Source organism: Eublepharis macularius, chromosome 8 (assembly GCF_028583425.1).
Source record: "Eublepharis macularius isolate TG4126 chromosome 8, MPM_Emac_v1.0, whole genome shotgun sequence".
Lineage (NCBI taxonomy): Eukaryota > Metazoa > Chordata > Lepidosauria > Squamata > Eublepharidae > Eublepharis > Eublepharis macularius.
Window position 1 is genome coordinate 54,543,523 of NC_072797.1, and position 24,124 is coordinate 54,567,646.

Consider the following 24,124-nt stretch of genomic DNA (forward strand, 5'->3'; position numbering starts at 1 on the left):
ATTTAAAGTATCATCTATATATTTTTACTTTTGCTGTATATTACAATCCCCCCAAACGTTTATAACAAGCAGCAAAATCTAACAAAATAGTACTAAGTTTGGAAGCACGAATCTTTGTATAACACATGATTTTGGACTTCAAATTAAATAATTATTTATTTTATTTATTTAAAACATTTAATACTGTCTCCTTCCCAACTTAAAATCCCCAAGGCAACCATTCATTAAACATTTATACCCCTGAAGGGTCTGTGGGTTCTTGAGAAAGACAAAGTTACAGCATAGATCCCAGTGACTATGCCCTTTACCACCCCAAACTCCCCAATTTCTCCCATTCAGATTCTGCAAAGTAGAAAAGTTTGGAGGTCACTTCCATTCCCATCAGTCATACTATAATTTCAATGGTCAAGTTCCATGGCAAGAACTGCTCAATTTTATTCCTTCTCGCTGCTGAATCACCAGGATGGTTTATACAATCAATACATAAAGCTGTTCCTTGAATATATTACTTCAGGTGACAGGTGTAAGCTTGCATGTTTCAATGTTGTCATAAAATAAACACAATACATGCCAATAACTAGAACATCAGGAAGACTGTTCACCCAGCCTTTATATTACATTGTTTACAAAATGCATGCAAAATTACACATATGCATAGAGATAAAACATATGCAGTGGAATATGTATGTTTTCAGCTGTATGTTTAGAGCAGTTACATACACAGCATTCATTCACTTGACTGGCTATTTCCTATGCACATTCAGTGCCAAACATTCAATTGCTACTTTGTAACACAGACAAGCTTTAAATTAGAAGACTATAATGGGCTGGATCCTATACTACTGTGAATATAGCAAGTTTGCAGAATGGTTTTTTACATGCCTGCCTCATCACTGGAGCCCACGGCTATCCTTAAGGCTATAGGATGCTTGGAAACAACATGAGATGGGCCCTGGAAAAGACTGCAGGAGAAATATTCAAAGCGCACACAGCCCTCTTGCAATGCTAACTCAAATGGTGGGAGGGTCACTTCTGCTAATTTCTCTTTCTAGGTGCAGCCTCCATCTCTGTTACAATATGTTTTTTGTTCCCAAAGATCCCTATTCCTCAGGAATAGCTAGGAGTGGGACTCAGTGGACTGCAATCCAAAGGAGGAGGCATCAAAAACCACTTTTGCAAACTGACTATTTGCAGTAGTGAGGGTTCCAACCCAATATCTTTTGTACAATATAAGAAATAGAACAGTCCCCAATGAATGAAAAATAAACTTCTGCTTTAAATAATGTTACTGAAGGAACAGTGAAATAGGTATAATTCTTCAGAGTCCTCTGAGAGCACATGGAAAAACTTTTAAAGCCAGAATTTTAAGATCTGAATGAAACCATTCTTAACTAATTTCTAAAACCTCCATTTTGAAACTGATAAATTTTAGAGTAGCATTTTATTAACATACACCATAGAAGTAATCTAACCCATATAGTAATGTGAATTAAGAATTTGTTCGGCTTAGTGGATCTCTGTGGCTGGTGTTAGCAATGAAAATATTAATAGTGGATATAAAGTTTAAATTTTCCTAGTATTCTAATTGGATCATAACAATAGATATACAGAAATATAATTCCAGTGTAATTCTAAGTGGAATTAAACCTTTCTAAACCCACTGACTTCAATGGTTTTAGAAGGGCATAACTCTGCTTAGGATAACACTGTTTATGTAAAATATGCTATAGCAGCTGCCTCTACTCTCAAAGCTGGGGGAAAGCATCTGTGAGAATATTTGATACCAAGGAAAAATTCTGTGCTAGAGTCGTGTTATTCCTCTGCAGTATATGACAAGGTGAGAACTGATCTTGTAAATCTCAGTGCTAGTGTGAAATGATGAATGCTTAAATAAGGAATCCTAATAACATTGACATGAGGACTTAAAGAATTTGATGTTGGAAATAATCTTAAATTTGGTACAATATTAAGCTGTATTTGTTTCAACTGATATCTTTTCAAAAAACAAAAATACTTCCACAAACTAAGCTATTTACAGGTAATTTAGAGAAACAGAATAATAGGAAGAAATTTGTAAGAGAGAGAAATTCAGTAGAAGCAAACCTGCATCATGATACAGCAAAAAGATAAAGTATTATTGGAAACTGATATTGGAAGGGCCATTCTTCCACTAGAAGAAGGCTGCTAACCAAACTATAAACATCAGTCTTCCCTAAAGCCAACAGAGTTACAATCCAAATCAAATTAGTTCAGCTTATCTATGAGCAGATGAATCCACCCAGGTTTAAAAGAATCTAATACAGACAATGAAAATATCATTGACAATGATTAATTACAAGCAAATATTTAATAACCATTAGCCAGGCTATAAGAGAAATAGTCTTCTGCCCAGTTTCCATTAACAAGGAAGATGAAGCAATAGATCTAGGACATGCTAAAATCAATCTAAGAAAAAATTATATATATCTGAATTATATCTGAGCACGTATCCAGACTACCAATCCACACCAGAATAGCATACAAAAGCAATGAGATTACTTTTACCTGAAAAGCATCCAAAGCTGCAGGGACATATTGAGCACCTGTGATGAAAAAAAATCCTCAAAACTGCAGCTATACTCTTGGCTTTCATAAATAGTGTGCAAAGTCCAAGAGAATGAACATTGGAATGTAACTCCCAGATATCTGTAAGATTAGACTTCTTCCATAACGACTTGAGATATTGCAGCATAATAATTTTGGCCTACAAGATCTAGGAAAAACTAAAACTTTGGATTTTTCAAAACTAATTACCAGGTGGAGGTGTGACGTCAACGAGGTTGGAGCAGGCTCCCACTCAGCCCAGCCCCCAAACCTCATAAAACAGCCCCATAACATGTTAAAAGAATCTAATATTAGAGGCAAGCAAGATAGGAACAACAAAACGCATAACACTAAATTGGGAAGATGATTAAAAGATCACTTCCTGATAGTACAACTACCAGCAGCATTGGAAAATGCAACTAAGATGGCAACTGTGAGAGGCGCGGTAGGTGTGCAAGAAGCTTTTTCTTTGGACCCTGTATTAAAAACATTACTGGCAAACATGGGAAACCAGCATCTTAGATAAAATCTCTTACTTAATAAACCACTCTTTGACCAATTCGAAGAACTAAAAATAAGCCTGAATAATGCAATACAAAAGACAGATTGTGCCCTTGACTTAAGCATAATTATGCAAGAAGAGATTTGTACTCTGCAAAGTGAAAATGACCATGCTCAAAGCAGAATTTTAAATTTGGAACTCCAAGCAAGACAACAGAATCTGAAATTCAGGAGCTTTGAGGAATAAACAACAACAAAAAAAGACCTTTCTATCTTTTTGGCTAACTGGCTGGCATCTATACTGCATCTAGAAAATGGAGTTGCCCCCATAATATCCAAGGCTTATAGTGTTGGTCCTTTAAATCAAGAAAAAATAAGTGGTCCCAGATACATAATTGTAGTTTTCCCAGACTAGAGAATCAGGAAAAGAATCTTTGAAATAGCCAGAAATCAAAAAACACTCTTGTACAATGAAGTGCATATCTCAGTATTCACAGATCTACCTAGAGAGATCTTAAATAAAAGGAAAAAGCTTAAGCCGATTACCAAAGAACTGCGTAAAGCCATATAGAATACCACTGGATAAACCATACCATGCTATAAGCAAAATACAAAGCCAAACTGTTCTACGCGACAGATCAAGAAACAGAATGCCTCTTGCTGCAAAACATCAACATTCCAGTACCTATGGAAGTGGAGAAAATGTCCAAGAAAAGAAAATGGAGTCAACCTTCAACACGACAAAAGGGAAGTAAAATCTCAATTTGCAATAACTGTTTAATAGTGAAAAATAAAAGAGTGCTCTGTAAATAACAGAAATTATAATAATATTATGGTTAAGATATATATATATATCATGAAGTTTTGAGAGGGAGGGGCTGAGGAGAGTAAGTCTGCCTAATAGCCCCTATTGAAGGCAGTCCTTCATACTGGTTTTATTACAATAACCCAAGGGAGGATTAGCCTCATAGGGTTATAGAGGGCTGTTTAGCTAGTTTGTTTATTATAAGTTTATTAGTTCTTATCTTCTTCTACAAATCATAGATAGTGCTTATATTTGGTTTTACTATACAAAAGGGGGGAAGGGGAATAAAAATATCTATTACTGCATTTACTGTTTAAAATAGTAGTGACCACCTTGCAATTAGATAAGGGAGATAATTTTACTTAGGGAATGTAGTTGATAGGTATTATACTGGTTGAAAAAAAGCTTAAATCTAAAAAAAATCTTATTTTATTATCTTTGTAACTTAAAAATTCATATAGTTTATTGCTTGTTTATTGTTATCTAAATTTGCAGTATTGTGAAATAAGAGAGAAGACAAAAAAAGGAAAGGAACAAAAAAAGGAGAGTTAAGCTCTATATTTTATATCATTTAACATAAATCTCAAAACACAAGGAAAATGCAATCACAATCAAAATTAAATATAATATCCCAAACATCCGAAGTGTTAACAATTTAATCAAAAGAAAACTATTGTTCATTGAGTTCTGCTGTGCAGACACACATTGGGACTCCGTTTTGATGAAATAAGTAGTTACAGTCTGGGAGTAGAAGTATACTTCCTGGTGACAGGATTTGAGAAGTGTATTGGTATATTTATGAATATTGGATGTAAACTTTGTATTTAATCTTGTCTATTGCTATTACTGTTTGAGCACCTTGCACTTTATATACATGAAATATAACTTTCCAAAATTATAACTTCGTTGCACGGTGCACTTTAAGAACTTAAGGTCTGTGGATTGTTACTGCAGCAGGTCCTTTTCTTTGTCAACAATGGGAGTATAGCAGAAAGTGTGACCATTTTGAACCTAGACACCTTGAGAAACCAGTTCAGGCCCCTAAGAGCTAGAATGGGACGTAACCACCATCTTTTTTCGGAACGAGGGAAGACCTTGAGAAAAACCAAGGGATGCTTTCAGCATCATGAATTTCTTGGATAACTTCCTTTTCCAACAAAGACCTAATTTCAGCCTCACATTCAGGCAAAATATTGTTCACAGCCAAAGAAGGCAGCGTGCAATCAGGTATGGCAACAAACTCTAACCCACAGCCATCTTTAACAATGGCTAAGACCCAAGAGTCAGTTGTTATTGACTCCCACTGAGAACAGTAGGTTGACAGTCTCTCAGTGAAACATTGATTCATGTTGGGTGTGGCTGGAACATGTCAGAACTGCTTTAGAGGACCTTGACTATCCTTTCCCATAGGCATCAATCTTCTTACCCTCCTTGGCAGGTGGCGCAGAATGGGAACCCTGTCGTCGTTTTTGGAATTCCTCTGTAACCAAAGAGGAAGATGCTGGGTGTTTGAAGAGGGAGGGCCATGTATCCTGCTTCACCTTATACATGGTCTCTGCCCTCTTCGATGTCGCTGGTAGTTCTACTAGTTTTTCCCGTATCTTCAAGATCACCTCATCAAAGCCTTCGACAATGGGAAATCCAACCGAAGTGGGGCATCACTATATAGTCTGCCTAATAATTTGCCAGAGGTCTTGGGCACAGAAGTTGACACGTCTAGGTCAAGTGCTTGCGCCATTCAAGCCATTTATTCAGCATACAAGTGCAGGTCCTCATAAGGCAACTCAGTGGATAGTATCACATTCTCGTCTGGTGATGGTTCTGATGCCTTGGGTCTGTTGTCAGATGGTTCAGCTGATAGTCAGCATCCTCTTCATCAGAGTCATAAGAATGCTGTAACTGACCTGTAACTGAGCAGGAGGTGGGGGACGAAGCCAAGCCGTTCCCGACGATGTCAATGGCCTTGGTTCCAGTGCATCGAAACCCTGAGGATCCCCAACTCAATGGTAGTGATATGGGGGGAATGCAGCAAGTCAAATGGTGTTCCCACTGAATCGCTCATCTCAGTTCTGGAGGGTGCCTGTGCTTGGATCTGTGCTCACTATGTTCACTCAGAGTTGGAGATCGCACTCGTGGAGTTGCACCTTGGATCTCACTCAACGACTCGCCACTGGAGCAGGCTCTACAAAGGATGCAGATTCAAATCCATGCTCCATCATTCAAAGACTGGAATCAGTTGAATCCAACCCTCGAGACTCACCTTCTGACAGAGAATGGCCAGACAAGTGAAGATGAGGTGACGGAGTCCTGGAAGGGATTAAAATAACATTGTCCTGAGATCAATCCTCCTTCGATCAACTCCTATGTTCCTGGCTCTGACTGGATTTGGATGAATGCTTCATCTTCTTTGGCTTCTTTGTGAGCAACTCCAAGGAAGGTCTTGGTTCCGGAGAAATGTGTGGAGCTGAATGCCCTTTGGAGACCAATTCCTTTGCAGATACAGAATCAGCTCCAGAGAACTCTCTTTCCCAATGCGGCCTTGAGCCTCTAGGCCCTTTCATTTCTGGCCTTAGGGGTAAATTGTTGACAAAATATGCAAGAACCAACTTCATACCCCTTACCAAGACACAGATCACGCTGGTCAGACCTAGTCATAGTACCACACTGGGTACATTGTTTGAAGACTGATTTTTCCAACATTGTGAGCAGACTCACCGATACTGACCTTGACTGATTCAGCTTGAGATAATGTGGTCCAAAGATGACAAAAATAGAACCAGAAGGCTAAACAACAAAGTCCAATCCAGAAGTCATTCACTGAAAATCAACCTACACAATGATCAAGCAGAAGAAAAACAAATGAGCTCCGAAGCAAAGTTCCTCTCTTCGCAGCAGCTAAGAGAGAACTGAAGGAGAAGGGGACGCTCCTCCTAGGTCATGTGCCTGTTTTAGGTGGGAAAAATGGTTCTATGGGACCAGGGAGAAGTGGCCCCTAACAGAGCTCTAAAGAAGCTAAGAAGTTCCTCTGTCAGCAGTCCCAATGTGGGGATATACAGAAGAACGAAGATGAAGATATATTTTTGTTAAGGGGTACATAGAACACCAATTATTTACAATAACATTAATATATATATATCGAATTCTAACCAACTGAACTTCATAGAAGAAACAATGAAAAAACTAATGAAATTCCAGAAAGGAGCAGCTATAGTAGGGGGAGACCTCAACTACATTATAAATCACAATCTGAACAGAACCTACTTTAACAAAAACAAACCCAAGAGAACCAACCAAAACACTTACCTAGCAAAGATCCTAAGCCCCTACCAATTAGTGGATATCTGGAGAATGATGAACAAATCTGAAAAAAACTTCACTTACTTCACCATCTTGAACAACTACACAAAGAAAGAGGGAGCAAGAAAATATATCACTAATTATTAAATGAATGCAAACTACTAGGCATCATGGAAACTAATCAAATTCAAAGAAATCTCTTATATTTTTTAAAAAATACTAATATAACACACCAAGAACATTTCACATCATTTCATGGAAGATAAAACACAAAAAGGCAACTAGAATTATTAAAACTATTCAAAACTCCAAAGGACAAATGCATACAAAACCAAGACAAAATTTGCACAAATATTCAAAAAAATTTATTCTCAACTATATTAATCTAATTCCCCAAACACAAAAAAACCTTGGAATTTCTACAAACTCATAAAAAAATTAAGAAACTAACAGATGCACACCAACAAATAATGGAGAATCCCATCATCTTACAAGAAGTTAGAGACTCAATAAAAAAATCTAAAGAACAACGAAGTGGCAGGGCCAGGTGGATACCCTTCAGAATTTTATAAAAAGTATGCTAATATATTAGCTCTGACAGATACATATGCAATAATATTTTGAAATCAGGAACATTACCAAGATCATGATCTGCAGCAACAACAATAATAATACCTAAACAGGATAAAAATCTCTTGAAACCAGGCTCATACAGACTGATATCACTTTTGAATGTAGACTACAAAATATTTACATCAATCTTAGCCAGACTTCTCAACACATTTAGAGAAAACTATATACAACAAGTCCAAACAGGTTTTATTCCCAAAAGAGATTTAACGGATAATATACATAAAACTTTGATCATATCTTTCTGCAAACAACATCAAACAGAGGCAATAATTCTCTCACAGGATATCGAAAAAGTCTTCAATTCTTTGGAAAAGAGCAAGAGTCCAGTAGTACCTATAAGACTAACAAAATTAGTGGTAGGGTATGAGCTTTCATGAATCACAGCTCACTTCTTCAGATGCCACGGCTCACTTTTACACAAGTGTCCAAGAAGAAATTGATTGTACACCTAAACAAGATATGCTGATAATCATAGGTGACTGGAATGCAAAAGTAGAATATAAAGCAGAATCAAAAATAGACGGAAAATTTGGACTAGGATCATGAAATGAAGCAGGAGAGTGGCTCATAGAATTTTGTGAAGCCAACAACCTGTTCATTGCTAATACATGCTTCAGGCAACCAAAAAGATGACCTGCATATGTGGAAATCACTAGGTGACCAATACAGGAACCAAGCAGATTACATAATTGGAAGCAGAAGGTGGAGAAGCTTATTCTCTCTACTAAAAACAGACCAGGAGCTGATTGCAATACATATCATGAGTTGCTAATATCAAAAATTAGAATAAAGCTGAAGAGAAACACTAAAAGAATCATAGTGCAAAAATACAAAAAAAATACTCCTGAAGAATTTAAAGACCAGGTAAGGAACAGGTTTGCAATACTAAGTTTAATTGATCGTGAGCCAGAAGAACTATGGGCTGAAATCAGAGATATTATCAAGGAAGAATGTGTAAAGACTATTCCCGTAGCCAAAAGAAAGGAGAAGCCTAAATGGATGACTGAGGAAACTCTTAAAATTGCTAAAGACAGACGAGAAGCAAAAGCAAAAGGTGACAGAAATAGGGTCAACATTCTAAATGCAGCTGTTCAGTGACTTGCACGCAGAGAAAAAGAAATCTATTATAACAACTAATGCAAAGAAATAGAAGACAACAAAAAAGGAAGAACAAAAGATATTTTCCAAAAGATCCAAGAAATCAAAGGGAAATTCAAGCCACGGCTTGGAATACTGAAAGATCAACACGGAAATACAGTATCTGATCAGGACAAAATAAAGGAAAGATGGAAACAATACACCAAAGAACTATACAAAAGACATGGAAGGATGACAGATACTTTTGATGAAGAATCTTTTGATGAAGAAAACAGGGTTAACATACCTGTAACTTATGTTCATCGAGTTCTTCTGTGCTGACACACATTGGGACTGCGCAGGCGCAGGCCAGCCGCCGGAGAATTCTTTAATGCTTCTATAGCGCCGAAGGGGCCGTTTGTTGCGCGCCTCAGCGACCGTTTTCCTGCCCAAACGGTCACATGTCTTCCCAGCGACCAACGGCCCCTTCCCTCAGTTCTCCCTTGCCGCCGCTATCCAATACACATAGCCATAATCCTTTAAAAAATCAATTTTGTTATAATCATCAAATTATCGTGCATTGGAATTCACAGCGGGGTAGGAGGGAGGGATGTGTGTCAGCACAGAAGAACTCGATGAACATAAGTTACAGGTATGTTAACCCTGTATTCATCTTCGTTCTTCTGTGCCTCCACACATGGGAGAGTACCAAGCTTCACACAATAAGGAAGGTGGGGTGAAGTCCAACTCAATTTTATTATATAACAACTGTCCTAGTACCAGGACCAAGAAATAAAGCATTGTACAGTAACATTTAACTTGCTCAATAAATATATACATATATACATATATACACCAAGTGTCATTGTCAGTTATTACAACAATACCCTCCAGCATCCCTTTAGGAAAACAGGGAGTGAAGGACAGCTTTGGCTACAGAAACCTCTTGCTCTGCATTGACATCCATAGCATAGTGTTTAACAAACGTGTCAGCAGAGGACCACGTAGCTGCCTTACAGATATTAACCAGCGGCACACCTCTGATGAGTGCCGAAGAGGCTGCTTGAGACCGTGTGGAATGGGCTCTGACCTGCAGTGGGCAACCCACCCCAGCCAGAGAATAGGCCTTACTAATCGCCAACACAATCCACCGTGACAGGGTTTGCGAAGATGCCCTGTGACCCTTGTCCTTGGCCCCGAAACAGACAAACAAGTGGGGACCATTACGGAAGTCCTTTGTCCTACCCAAATAGAAAGCCAAGACCCTCTTTAAATCTAAGGTATGAAGGGCCCTTTCCCCTTTGGAAGATGGCTGCGGAAAAAATGCAGGCAGCGTAATTTCCTGCGACAGGTGAAAGGCAGACACCACCTTAGGCAGGAACTGAAGGCATGGCCGCAGGACCACCCTATTACTGTGGAATAGGAGGAAGGGAGGGTCAGCCCTAAGTGCTGATAGTTCACTAACCCTTCTGGCAGACGTTACAGCCACCAGAAATGCCACCTTGTACGATAACAATTCCAAGGGGCACGTAGCCAAGGGCTCGAAGGGAGGCAGCATCAGCCTCGATAACACCAGAGACAGAGACCATTGAGGTACAGGAGGTGACACAGGGGGATAAAGATTAAACATCCCCTTCAAAAACTGGCGGGATTTACAGTGTGAGAATACTGTGCCACCGTCTACTTGGGCGTGGAAGGCCGAAAGAGCCGCAAGATGGACTTTGAGGGAGGTAACTCTTAAACCCTGCTCCCTCAACTGGCATAGATAATCAAATATGAGCCCCAGGGGGCTACTGGCAGGCACCACTCCTTTAGCAAGTGCCCAAGCCTCAAACCTATGCCACTTAGCCTCATAGGACCGTCTAGTGGACGGCTTCCTAGCGTTCAGTAAGACCCTCTCCACCTGATCTGAAAATGCTACTGGTGAGGAACTATCCGCCAGGCTGACAGGTGAAGCTTTCCGGGGTCGTGATGGAACAGGCTCCCGTTCCGCAGGAGATCCTGCCGGGGAGGCAGACTCACATAAGTCCGTTGGGACATCTGAAGGAGCTTAGGGAACCACACCTGTCTTGGCCAAAAGGGGCCACAAGGATGCAATCCGTCCTGTCCTCCTCTATCTTGCACAGTACCCTGGGTATCAGTGGGAATGGCGGAAATACATAGTGCAACCCTTGGGTCCACATAAACTGGAAGTCATCCCCAATAGAGAGGGGGTCGCTCCCTGCCCTTGAACAGAAGCTCCGGGCCTTGGTGTTTGCCGCAGTCGTGAACAGATCTATGACCGGTTGGCCCCACATCCGGAAGATCGGCCCAATGTACTCTGCATTCAGATCCCACTCGTGATCCAACATGTGCACCCTGCTCAGGGCATCCGCCCGAGCACTGTCTGAACCTGCCACGTGTATAGCTCGAAGCATTACACCATTCCGGATTGCCCACTGCCAAATGAGCGTGGCCTCCCTGCAGAGAATCATAGATGCTGTGCCCCCTTGCTGGTCTAAGTAGTACATGGCAGTCGTGTTGTCCGTCTGCACCAACACCTGGCGATTTTGTAGCAGTGCTGCAAGGGACACAAGCGCAAAACGAATGGCTCTTAGTTCAAGCACATTAATATGGAGGTTCTTTTCCCTCTCAGACCAGACATCTTGCACACATACATCACCACAATAGGCCCCCCATCCCAGCAGGGACGCGTCAGTGGTCACTGTAACGTCAGGATGCTGGTAGCCAAACAGGGTCCCCTTAAACAAGTTGTCATCAGACAGCCACCAGTCAAGGGAGGATAGAATAGCCCTAGGGATGGAGAGTTTGAGAGATGGAGGGTGCTGCATAACATTGTACCTCTGCACAAACCAGTTTTGGAGCGGACGCATATGTAGTCTAGCAAAGGGGACCACAGAGGTGGCTGCCGCCATATGACCCAGCAAACACTGGATGGAGCGGACGGACTGGAACCGTTTCCGCTTGAACATGGACACAAGACCGTTCAGGCACTTAGCCCTCTCAGGGGGGAGCAGCGCCTTACCCTCTACAGAGTCTAAAGTTGCCCCAATATAGGAGACCTTACGGTTGGGCACCAGTTTAGATTTTTCAAAATTTACCAGAAGCCCCAAGCGTTTGCAAGTGCTCAGTACTAATTCTATGTCTTGCACCAGCTTGGTCTCCGAACCAGCCACGATGAGCCAGTCATCGAGGTAGGGAAAGATAGTACATCCCTCCTCCCGAAGGAAGGAGACCACAGGAGCCACACATTTGGTGAATACACGTGGCGCCGCGGATAGACCGAAGGGCAGCACCTTATACCGGAAAACCCTCTGCCGGTAAACGAAGCTCAGGTATTTCCTGTGCTCCTCACGTATCCCCACATGAAAATAGGCGTCCTTCAAGTCCAGGACCGCAAACCAATCCCCTTTCTTTAGCAAGGCGACCACAGTTGACAGAGTGACCATCTTGAATTTAGTAACCTTTAAAAAGGCATTAAGGCCCCTCAAATCTAGAATGGGGCGTAAACCCCCATCCTTCTTGGGGACTAGGAAGAACCTAGAGAAGAACCCCCTTACAGATTCCTCATAGGCCATTTCTTCCACAGCACCCTTGGCCAAGAGCGACACTATTTCCGCATCTAGCTCTGCCATAGTATTATTTACAGCCGTTAGAGGTGAGCTACACCTAGGCAGTTCTAAAAATTCCAGCCCGTATCCCACATCAATAATCGTTAAGACCCATGAGTCAGAAGTTATTGACTCCCAGTCAAAGATGAAAGGCTTAAGCCTGTCGGAAAAGTTCGGGGATGCGGCTGGATCGTCCCATCAATATTGCCTTCCAGGACCCTGCTGATCCTTCTGCTGGGCCACAGGTTGATGAGCACGAAGTTTGAAAGGCCTACGCCTCCTAGGCTGCTGGGCAGGAGTGTAGTGCCGCTGAGGGTAGGCAGGGTACTGCTGGTAAAATGGCCGCTGTTGCTGGAACCTGCCCTGGTAGTGATACGGCGCGTACCGTGCGGCGTACCGTGGTCTGGGCGCAGGTTTGTCCGCTGGTGCCAACCCCAAGGACCGTGCCGTCTGCCTGTCCTCTTTTTTCTTCTTGAGGGCCTCATCAGTCGTGGTAGAAAACAGGGAATCTCCTTCAAATGGTAGGCCCTCGATCCTAGACCTCACCTCCTGCGATAGAGCCGTTGACCTGAGCCAGGAGTGACGTCGGAGGACCACCGCCGAAGCCATCCCACGCGCAGCAGTGTCGGCAGCATGGCTCCCAGAATTCATTTGCTGTTTGGACAGCCGAACAGCCTCTGTCTGGAGCAGGGACACCACAGCTTTTTTGTCAGGTGGCAAGTCCCCGACGTAGGACGCCTGCTTCTCCCATAGGTAAAGCTGGTAGCCAGCCATGATTGTTTGGTAGTTTGCAATCCTGAGGCCCAGGGAGGAGAGTACTGGCGCCTACCCATCGCGTCAATCTTTCTGCCCTCTTTATCCGGGGGTGCAGAAGAGGGGCCCGACCGACGAGGCTGGATCTCCTCAGCGACCGAGGAGGAGTGTGGAGGGTGTCTTGCCAACGACTGCCAGGTGCCCTGCTTGATCTTATACATCTGCTCTATTCTTTTTGATGTAGCAGGTTGGTCGCAGGGCACCTTCCACACCTTCTCCACGATCTCTTCTACTCCTTCCAGCATGGGGAAGCCCACTGTCGCCGGGTTGTCCCCGTAGATCCGACGCATGAGCTTATCCTTGGTCTGTGGCATGGCCGAGGAGATATCCATCTCAAGGGCTTTAGCCATGCAAGCCATCTGGTCGGAGTAGATCCGAAGATCCTCGTAAGGGGAGCTGGTACTGGGCGCCACGTTGTCGTCTGGGGACGGCTCCGACCACGACTCCGACCTGTAGTCCCCGACACTCTCAGCCTCCTCCTCATCGGAACCAAGTACCGACTCGTCTCCTCGATAGGGTGGAGGCAGCCAACCCTGCCCTGAGGTGGATGGCCTCGGTTCCGACAACTCGATTCCAGCAGGGGCCCCCTTCCAGTGGCAATGGTAGGCCGGGGGGATGTACGAGGCCTGACGATGGCGAGACTCCATGGAGCGCCCGTAACCGATGCTCCCCGCCTCAGAACGGCGGCGGCTATGGGTGGAAGCCGCTGGGGACCGGAGCGCAGCTGGAGCAGGTGAAGGTCGGATCCAATGGTGGGTTGGCAGGCTCGGATCCGCGACCGGGGAATGATCACTAGGGATCACGATGAAAGCCCCCGGATCCGGTACCTCTTCTGGAGCTGGCGAGTCCAGGTGAGGGGAAGGCGTGCGAGGAACCACCGTAACAGCTGTCTCAGTCAAAGCCCGACGAGGTGACCGAGAGCACCAACGCTTAGCCTTTTTAGGTTTCTTGGAAGGCGGTTCCGAAGAGGCTCTCGGAACCGAAGCCCCCTTGTTGGATGGTCTCTTGTCGGACGGTCTTTTGCTCGTGCTCTGCTTCGGATCCGACCCCTTCTTTGGGGTCAGCTTCCCGGTGGCGAGCTGTGGTCTCAGTGCCGCATCAGCCGTTGGATCCACCGATGGCCTCGGGTCCGCGCTCCTCGGTTCCAAGTCTGAAGCCCTCGGATCCGATCGAGTCGAAGAAGCGCTACAGGGCGGTCTCACCGATCCCTGCGCTGGAGAGGCCGCTCTCGACGCCACAGCACTCGTCGGCCGAGATCTCGACGCCGACTTTACTGATGCCACTGAGCCCGCTCGGGAACGTTTTTCAGCAGAGGGGCTAGGGCCAGCCGTGGGGGAAGGCAGTGGAGTACCCTCGGACATGACCTTCTGCCACAAGGAGGAGTTCAAGCGGGCCTTGCACTCCTGCCGGGCCTTGTGTGTAAAGCCCTGGCATATTTTACAGGCCGAAATGTTGTGGGTCTCCCCCAGGCAAAATAAACACAACTCATGGCCATCGGTCTGGGCCATTTTTGTGTGGCACTGAATACAGTGCTTGAACAAAGCCTTGGAGGCCATAATAGGGTCGGGCAAAAGAGTAGTCAAACAGTTCGATTTTAATTACCGAGTCCAGAACAAGATCCAAATCAGAAAGACGAAGCGTAGTCAAATCCGAAGTCCGAAGTCAAAAAGCCAAATTCACCAGATCAAGTAATAAATCACTAAAGCACGGAGCTGCAAAGCAGACGTTCTCTCCAAGCAGCGGCAAGAAGAGAACTGAGGGAAGGGGCCGTTGGTCGCTGGGAAGACATGTGACCGTTTGGGCGGGAAAACGGTTGCTGAGGCGCGCGACAAATGGCCCCTTCGGAGCTATAGAAGCATTAAAGAATTCTCCGGCAGCTGGCCTGCGCCTGCGCAGTCCCCATGTGTGGAGGCACAGAAGAATGAAGATGAACTAGAAATCCTAGAAAGTAAAGTAAAAGCTGGACTCAAAGCATTTGGGAGAAACAAAGCACCTGGAGTAGATGGAATACCAATAGAGCTATTTCAAGCTACAGAAATGGAGTCCATCAGAATCTTAACAAGAATCTGTCAGCAAATATGGAAAACAAAACAATGGCCCACAGTCTACATTCCAATCCCCAAAAAAGGGAATGCCAAAGACTGCAGCAACTATCGGACAATCGCATTAATTTCCCATGCAAGCAAAGTAAAACTCTACAACAAAGACTCTTACCATATATGGAATGAGAAATGCCAGATGTTCAAGCTGGATTCATAAAAGGAAGAGGCACCAGAGATCACATTGCAAATTTACGATGGCTAATGGAACATACCAGGGAATTTCAGAAGAAAATCAGCCTGTGTTTTATAGATTACAGCAAAGCTTTTGACTATGTGGATCATAAAAACCTACAGAGAGTCTTAAAAGAAATGGGGGTGCCACAACATCTGATTGTTTTGATGCATAACCTGTATTCTGTACAAGAGGCTACTGTCTGGTCAGAATATGGGGAAACAGAATGATTTCCAATTGGCAAAGGTGTCAGACAAGGATGCATATTATCTCCCTATCTGTTCAATCTCTATGAAGAATATATCATAAGGAAAGCTGGATTAGATCTAGAAGAAGGTGGAGTGAAAATTGGTGGAAGGAACATTAACAATTTGAGATATACAGATGACACCACATTACTAGCAGAAAATAGTGAAGACTTGAAATGACTACTGATGAAGATTAAAGGAGAAAGCGCCAAAGCAGGATTACAGCTGAACATCAAGAAGACAAAAGTAACGACTACTCTCAAAATTAATAATCAATCAATATAAATCAAATATATTACCAATAAACATAACAAATCATGTAAGGAACCAAATTAGTCAACAATATAAATTTGTTTAATTCTCAATTACCATACCTTGGGATTCTTATTCCTACTAATCTTGACCTTTTAATCAAAATTAACCATCTTCAAAAATTAAAGAAATAAAAACAGACATGTACAGAAGGAACGAACAGCAACTATCATACTATAACTATGGTATGAAATATACCATACAATTAAATCTTTCTTACTCCCCAAATTTATATTCTTGTTCAGAACAATATCTATATATATCTCACCAAGGCTGATGAAACAGTGGCAATCTACTTTAATGGCAATATAAACACCCAAGGAGAGCCTTTGCTACAATCAAAAAGAAGACACTTCAAGGAGGCTTTAACTATCCTGATATTGAGATTTACAATGCAGCATTGAGGCTATTGAACATCACTCATATCTTACAGGACAAAGGAGACTGGATAAATATCCTTCAACCACTTCACCATCCCATGACGATACAAGATGTAATATGGTCCAATCACAACTCCAAACCAATAGCAAGCAAAAACACTATTTTCCTTACAAGTATTCTCAAGACTTGGGACAAATATAAAAACAGATTAATTCCAAAAATATCCTGATACTCAACACTATTATCACGAGAAGGACTCTCTACTAAGTATGTCCCACTTACTCAATCAAACTGGAAACTACAAAAAAAATACAGCTAATCAATATAGCTTCAAAAATGGCCTCATTGAAAAATCTGAGTTAGAAACCAAAATACATCAAATTGTCCCTGGGTTTTTTTTTTATTTTCCACTAACTTACTTCACCAACCAAATAAAACTAAGATATAATAAACAAACAGAAAAGAGAACTAGAACAAATACTAGATGCAGCCGAACCTATTCAAAGAAGTTTAATCTCCAAAATTTGTAATATACTCATCCATACAAACAAAACAAAGAACACATCATTACAGTCAAAATAGCAGCAAGATTGTGAAAGTATCATATCAAATGAAGAATGGGAAAAGACCTGCTCAAAGTTATTTAATTATCCAGTCAGCAATACAAGACTAAAGACTTACAAAAGAATACACTGATGGTACTTCACACTACAAAAATTAGCCAGAATATTCTCAGCTAAAACACCTTTGTGTTGGAAAAACTGCATAGAAGTAGGCTTGTTTGCACATCGTTGGTGGAAATGTAAGCACTTTTTAAAAAAATTATTATTTTTCATGAATACATAAAACAAACATGAGACAGTTATTATGCTTGCCTATATCCATAATCTAGTTCTTCAACTCCTATATTTCATCCTACTACATCTCTACCTGTGAGTTACATTGTATCATACATTACCCTTAATATTACATTACATGAGAGCCAGTTTGGTGTAGTGGTTAAGAGCACGGGACTCTAATCTGGAGAGCCGGGTTTGATTCCCCACTCCTCCACAAAGCCAGCTGGGTGACCTTGGGCGAGTCACAGTTCTCTTGAGCTCTCTTAGCCCCACCCACCTCACAGGGTGATTGTTGTGGGGTAATAATAACACTTTGTAAACCGCTCTGAGTGGGCATTAAGTTGTCCTGAAGGGCGGTATATAAATCGAATGTTATTGTTATTATGTTATTATTATTTAGTCATTGTATTTGTCATCTATTTGTAGAAGGGATCCCATGGTGCAGAAAAGTCTTCTTCCATTTGTCCTTTCATTAGTGAAGTTAATTTGCCCATTTCCGCAGTTCCCATTACTTTCTCTATTAGCTCTTCTTGCTGTGGAATTCTTTGTTGTTTCCAGTAAGATGCTAGTAAAATGTTAGCTGCCATTACTACACGAATTATCAAATGTTTTTGCTCTTTGCTCATATCCGGCATACAGTTTAATAAAAAAGTTTCCGGTTTGAGTGGAATTGGTATCTGCAAAATAGTTTGTATTAGTTTGTGTACCATTATCCAGTATCTATGCACCTCTTTACAGGACCACCACATATGAAAGAATGTCCCTATACATTTTTTACATTTCCAGCACTTATTTGACATATTTTTAAACATTTTAGCCAGTCTATCTGGTGTTAGATACAACCTATGAAACATCTTATATAAGTTCTCTTTGAACGTAGCAGACTTAGTTATTTTAATATTTACTTTCCATATCTCATTCCACTGAGCCAAGTCAATATTATTACCTAAGTTCCGTACCCATGTTTTACATTTCTCCACCCCTTCATTTTTTTTTTCATTTGCATTAGGAAGATATATATTTTCTTGATCAACTTTTCCTCTGAATCACATAACAATTTTTCGAATTCTTTTTGTTCTAAATAGAAACCCCTCCATTTTTTAATCTTTATTATATCTAGATTCAATCTGTATTCTTGACCACCAGTCCAAATTAATATCTTGATTTTGCAGTTCTTTTGTTTTTAATGTTCCTTTATCATCTAACAGTTCTTTATATCTAATAATCTTATTTGTGGAACATACATTTGGTTGTGTGAATGCCTCTAGTGGGGAGACCCATTGAGGGGTCTTCACATATATTTGTGGTGCAATTCTTTCCCATATTGTTATAAGGGATTTCCTTATCAAGTGGTTTTTAAAATATTTATGTCCAGCTGTTTTCCCATACCACATAAATGCATGCCATCCTAACTGTAGATCATGGCCTTCAAGAGCTAACAGTCTTGAATTTTCCAATAAGATCCAATCTCTCATCCAAACTAGACAGCACGCTTGGTTGTAAGTTTCCCAACCTGGTAACGCAAAGCCCGCATTCTCTTTCAGGCCTTGAAGTGTTTTCAGTTTAATTCTTGTTTGTTTTCCCTGCCAGATAAACTTGCTTAGACTTCTATTTCATTCTTCAAAGTAAGATTTGTTAATACTAATCGGGATGGTTTGATACAAGAATATGATACATGGTAGTACATTAATAGTTGCAATCCTTCCCAATAGTAAAAGTTGTAATCTTTTCCATCTCTCCAGGTCTCCTTTTATTTCTTGTAGTAGCTTCATATAATTATCTTTCATTACTGAACTGCATTTTGATGTCAAGTATATCCCCAGATATTTTACTTTTTTTTCTCATTGAAATCCTGTCATTCTAGTCAGTTCTATTGTTTGTTGTGTGGTCATATTTTTCATTATCATTTTTGTTTTTTGATAGTTAATCTTCATTCCTGCCATCGATCCATAGTCTTTGTTTTATTAGTTGTTCTATTGATTCTAGCGGTTCTTCTAATGTGAATAGTAGATCATCTACTATTACAAATTACAAATGCTTGTAATTTATCGCTATGTCCTCTAATCGATGTTCCCTTTATTACAGAATCTTTCCTTATAGCTCTTGCCAGTATTTCTTGCATTAAAATAAATATTAATGGTGAAAGTGGACAACCTTGTCTTGTCCCTTTTTCTATTGAGATTGATTCTGTCAAGTCGTCATTCAAAATTATTTTTGCTTTCTGTTTCTTGTATATAGCTTCAATTGCTTTTATAAAATTCATTCCAAAGTCCATTTCTTTCATCTGTTCAACAAAAAATTGCCAATTAACATTATCAAATGCTTTTTCAGCATCTAAGAATATCATCGCCATCTGTTTTTCTGGGTGTGCCTCATAATATTCTAATAGGTTTAAAGCAACTCTAATATTGTTTTTCAGCTGTCTTTTAGGGAGAAAGCCTGTCTGGTCCTGATGTATCTTATCAAGTAATATTTTTTCAGCCTTGTAGATAATATTGTAGCAAATATTTTATAGTCACAGTTAAGCAGGGAGATGGGTCTATAATTTTTAATTCCGGTTCTGTTCCTTCTTTATGTATCAACGAAATCGTTGCCTCTGTCCATGATTCCGGTAGAGTTGTTTCTTCCACTGCTGTAGTAATAATATTTTTATATGGTACAATAATAATCTCTTTATAATATTCTGCTGGTAGTCCATCCGGGCTGGGAGTTTTCCCGTTATTTTGTTTCTGTATTGCTTCTACTATTTCCGTTGCTGTAAAAGGGTCATTTAGACTTTTTCTTTCTTCCTCTGATATTTTGGGTAATCATTGCTTCTTAAGATATCTTTTTTGTATTTCTACTGGAATCTCCTCTTTTTTATATAGCTGTTTATAGAAGTTTTCGACTATCTTGTGAATTTCCTCTTTCTGCATCTTTTCCCTCTTTGTCTCATCATATAAACAATGAATATATCTCTTTCTCTTTTCTAAGCTTATAAGCTAACCATCACCCTGATTTATTTGCATATTCACAATAGTTTTGTTTAGCAAACCTAATATTTTATGCAACCTCTTCCATTAATAGTAAATTAATTTGATTCTGTATGGCTTTAATATTGTTTCTCAGACTTAGATTTGAAGGATCTTTTTAAAAGTCTTGCTCTTTTCTTTCCAAATTTCTCATTATTTCCTTGTATCGTTGTTGCTTCTCTCTTTTCCGTCTTGCCGCATATCTTATGGCCAGTCCTCTAAAGTATGCTTTACTTGCATCCCAGACAATATTCATATGTACTTCAGGGTTTATGTTTTGCCAAAAATAATATCTCATTTCTCCTTTGATATCATTCAGAATTTTTTTATTTTTTAAGAGCTGTACATTCAACTTCCACCTAAATTTCTTTGTTGTTTCTGCTATTTTCAGTAGTAGGGGATTATGGTCAGCATTCTTGTATCAGACTTGTAGATATCCAACACATCAATTCTAGACCATGATTTGTGGCAGTCTGAATAAAATGTATAGTCTTTCCCTGTTGGATTCTTAGCTCTCCACACATCAATCAGTTTATATTTTTCTGCCAATCTAAGAAAGGATCTTGGGAGCAGTCCTTTTGGGTTCTTGGATTTTTTTATTGTCTTTCTACCTAAATCATGATCAAATACAGTGTTAAAATCTCCAATTAGACATGTCTCCATATAATCAAATCTTGCCAAGATTTTAGTCAGATTTTCATAGAACCTTTTCTGATGGTTGTTTGGTGCATATATCATTGCCAATATGAGTCTTTTCTCCCAAGAAGATTTCAACCAGTAATATTCTACCATCTTCCACTGAGTATTTCAGAGATGGTTTCAATTCTTTTTAAATATATACTACTATACCTCTTTTCTTAGTCGGGTCTGCAGAAATATAGACATCCCCCAGTTTTTTGAAATGTAGATAGTGCTGATCTTTCTTTCTAATATGGGTTTCTTGTAGACACGTAATATCTGCGTTTAATGTTTTTAATTGTTTGAAAGTTTTCTTTCTTTTCCCTGGTGAGTTTAATCTGTTAATATTGGTTGAAAAGATTTTTATTGGTTTGTGCTCTATTATCTTTTTCCTTTATTAGTATCATCCCTTCTTTTTCTTGTTTCTCTCATTGATTTTGCGCTCTGATTTGTGTTCTTCTGTTTTGAAGCAGAGGAGTTAGCCGTGTTAGTCTGTGGTAGCAAAATCAAAAAGAGTCCAGTAGCACCCTTAAGACTAACCAATTTTATTGTAGCATAAGCTTTCAAGAATCAAGTTCTCTTCGTCAGATGCATGGCACAGAAACTGGTCAAATACAGAAGAGGAGGGAGGAGGAGGAGAGGAGAGAGAAGAGGCAATTAGGGCGTGAGAGGGAGGGTGCAACCAAAACATTCCTTTGCTAGTAAATGTAAACATCTCCTTTTGGTGTTGGGGTCAGTTGGAGTTTGCCCTGTTAGTTTGTAGCAGCAAAACCAATTCCAATGCAGTATAAGCCTTCGATAACCACAGCTCTCCCCATCAGATGCATCTGACAAAGAGAACTGTGGTCCCTGAAAGCCCATGCCAGGTGTCACTGGGCTCCCCCAGAACCAGCCTCTGTAAAGGAAATCTGTTACCTGTGATAATGTGATAACCATTCATAGTCCCTATTCAGTCCCAGCTTGACAGAGTCAAATTTACATATGAATTCCAATTCAGCAGCCTCCCGTTGGATTTTGTTTTTGAAAGGTTTCTGTTGAACTACAGCGACCTTTAAGTGTTCGATGGAATGTCCTGGTAGATTGAAGTGTTCACCCACTGGTTTCTGGATGTTTCCATTTCTGATGTCAGATTTGTGTCCATTTATTCTTTTGCGTAGAGGTTGGCTGGTTTGTCCAATGTACAGAGCAGAAGGACATTGTTGGCACATGAGGGCATATATCAGATTGGAGGATGAGCAGCTGTAAGAGCCAGAGACAGTGTAGTTGATGCCATTGGGTCCTGTAATTGTATTCCCTGGGTAGATATAGGGGCAGAGCTGGCATCTGGGTCTGTTGCAGGGCCTGGTACCTGTGCTGGTGACTCTGCTGGCCGATTCATGATTGTGAGTGAGAAGTCGTTTAAGGTTGGGGGGCTGTCTGTAAGCAAGGAAAGAAAGGAAAGGTCTTTGAAGGTCTTTCTTCCTCTGATGTTGTTTTTTTTTAAAGATTTTTTATTCTTTTTATTAACTACATTAACTAACAATACAAAGGAAAGGAAGGGGAACAAGGGAAGGGAAGAAAAAAAACCCCAAACAACAACATATAACATCTACACTACACAGAATGCTTTCCCTTCATACTGCCATTATTAAAAAAAACTAAAGCTTTGTATAATATTGATGGAGTGGTTGACCTTACAAAATGCAAATTACAATTCAAATTCAAATTAAGTTTTCCTCCCCCTCCTGGGTCCCGGACGCAGTTCTCTCTGAGCAACTGCAGCCGCAGTGCTCGTTTCCTCCCCCCCCCCCGACTTCTCGTTTTCTTCTTGCTTGGTGTCTCGCTGAAATTCCGGATTTTTATCCTCAAAATCCCTTAGTTGATCTTCTGATAATATCTTGTAAGCTTGATCTTTGTGACTAAACCAGATACCTTCAGGAAATAGCCATTTATACTTTATTCCACGTTCCCTCAGAAGAGCTGCGAGCTTTTTATACTTAAATGGTCTTTTCCGAACTAAAAATGGGATGTCTTTCAGTATCTTGACTTTGTTACCCAAAAAGTCCAGATCCGCATTGTATGAGTTGTATAGGATAGTGTCTCGGATCCTTTTAGATGAAAAATCGATGATGATCTCGCGAGGCAGCTGACGCTTCGTTGCATATTTTGAAGAAGCCCTACGGACCTCCAAAATGGCGCTTTTAACCTCTTCTTTAGTTGCCTTCGCGGGTGTCGCCAATAGTTCCGAGACCAGACCCCATAAATCCTCATTTTCCTCCTCTTTCACGTTCTGGAGGCGCAAAATTGTTTGTGTTCGTTCCACTTGTAGCCTGATCAGCTGGTTCTCCACCAGCTTTAACTCTTTATTCGTAGCCTTCACGAGTGACGCACTTTCCCGAGCAGACTTCTCTGCCCCCCCCCGCTGCTTCCTTAATGGTTTTCACTTTGCTCTCAATTAAGCCCACCCTTTGATCTGTTTCGTTCAGCTTGTCAACAAAGGGTTTTATGGCTTCGATAACCGACCTCCGCACCAATTCTTTGAGCGACTCTCCCTTCTCCTGCAGGGCAGCCGAAATTGACTTGCCCAGAGCGGGACTCTGTTTTTTCGCTGCCATTTTAGGGGGGGGCGCCAGCCAAATTCTGAGACTCAGTGAGGGGGAAGAACTAGCCTTCTTAGCTTCAGATCCCACCACTCCTTCACGTACGCTTGTAATAACAGAAGGGATTCTCTTACTTACAGGCTTCCACCTAGTTCTGCTCTTTGCCGTTTTCCATGGCCCGGCAGCACTCGAGGCGCCGCGCACGTCTGCTGGCCTCCACAGGGACAAACGGGCAATTTACCCCCCGCATTGATTTTCGGGGGGCTCTTCCCGCAGCGTCCCGGACCCTGCCTCCCTCACTGGGAGTCCTGGGGGCTAATCTTCGCAGATCAGCCGCCCGGTCAGAGTGCTCGGGCGCTTCCTCCCGGACCTGCGGAGAGGAGCGTCCGACATGGCCGAGAAAACAAAACCGAAATCCACTTCCTCTGATGTTATTGAGTTGTCTTAAAGTGGAGTTTCTTCTCCTTTTTGTACCTTTCCTT

At 41.3% G+C, this 24,124-nt stretch overlaps 1 protein-coding gene across 1 annotated transcript in view; it reads right to left on the minus strand.

The window, feature by feature from the left end:
* Positions 1-24,124, minus strand: part of KIAA0825 (KIAA0825 ortholog) — a 514,789-nt gene that overhangs the window by 301,679 nt on the left and 188,986 nt on the right. The window lies entirely within an intron of this gene.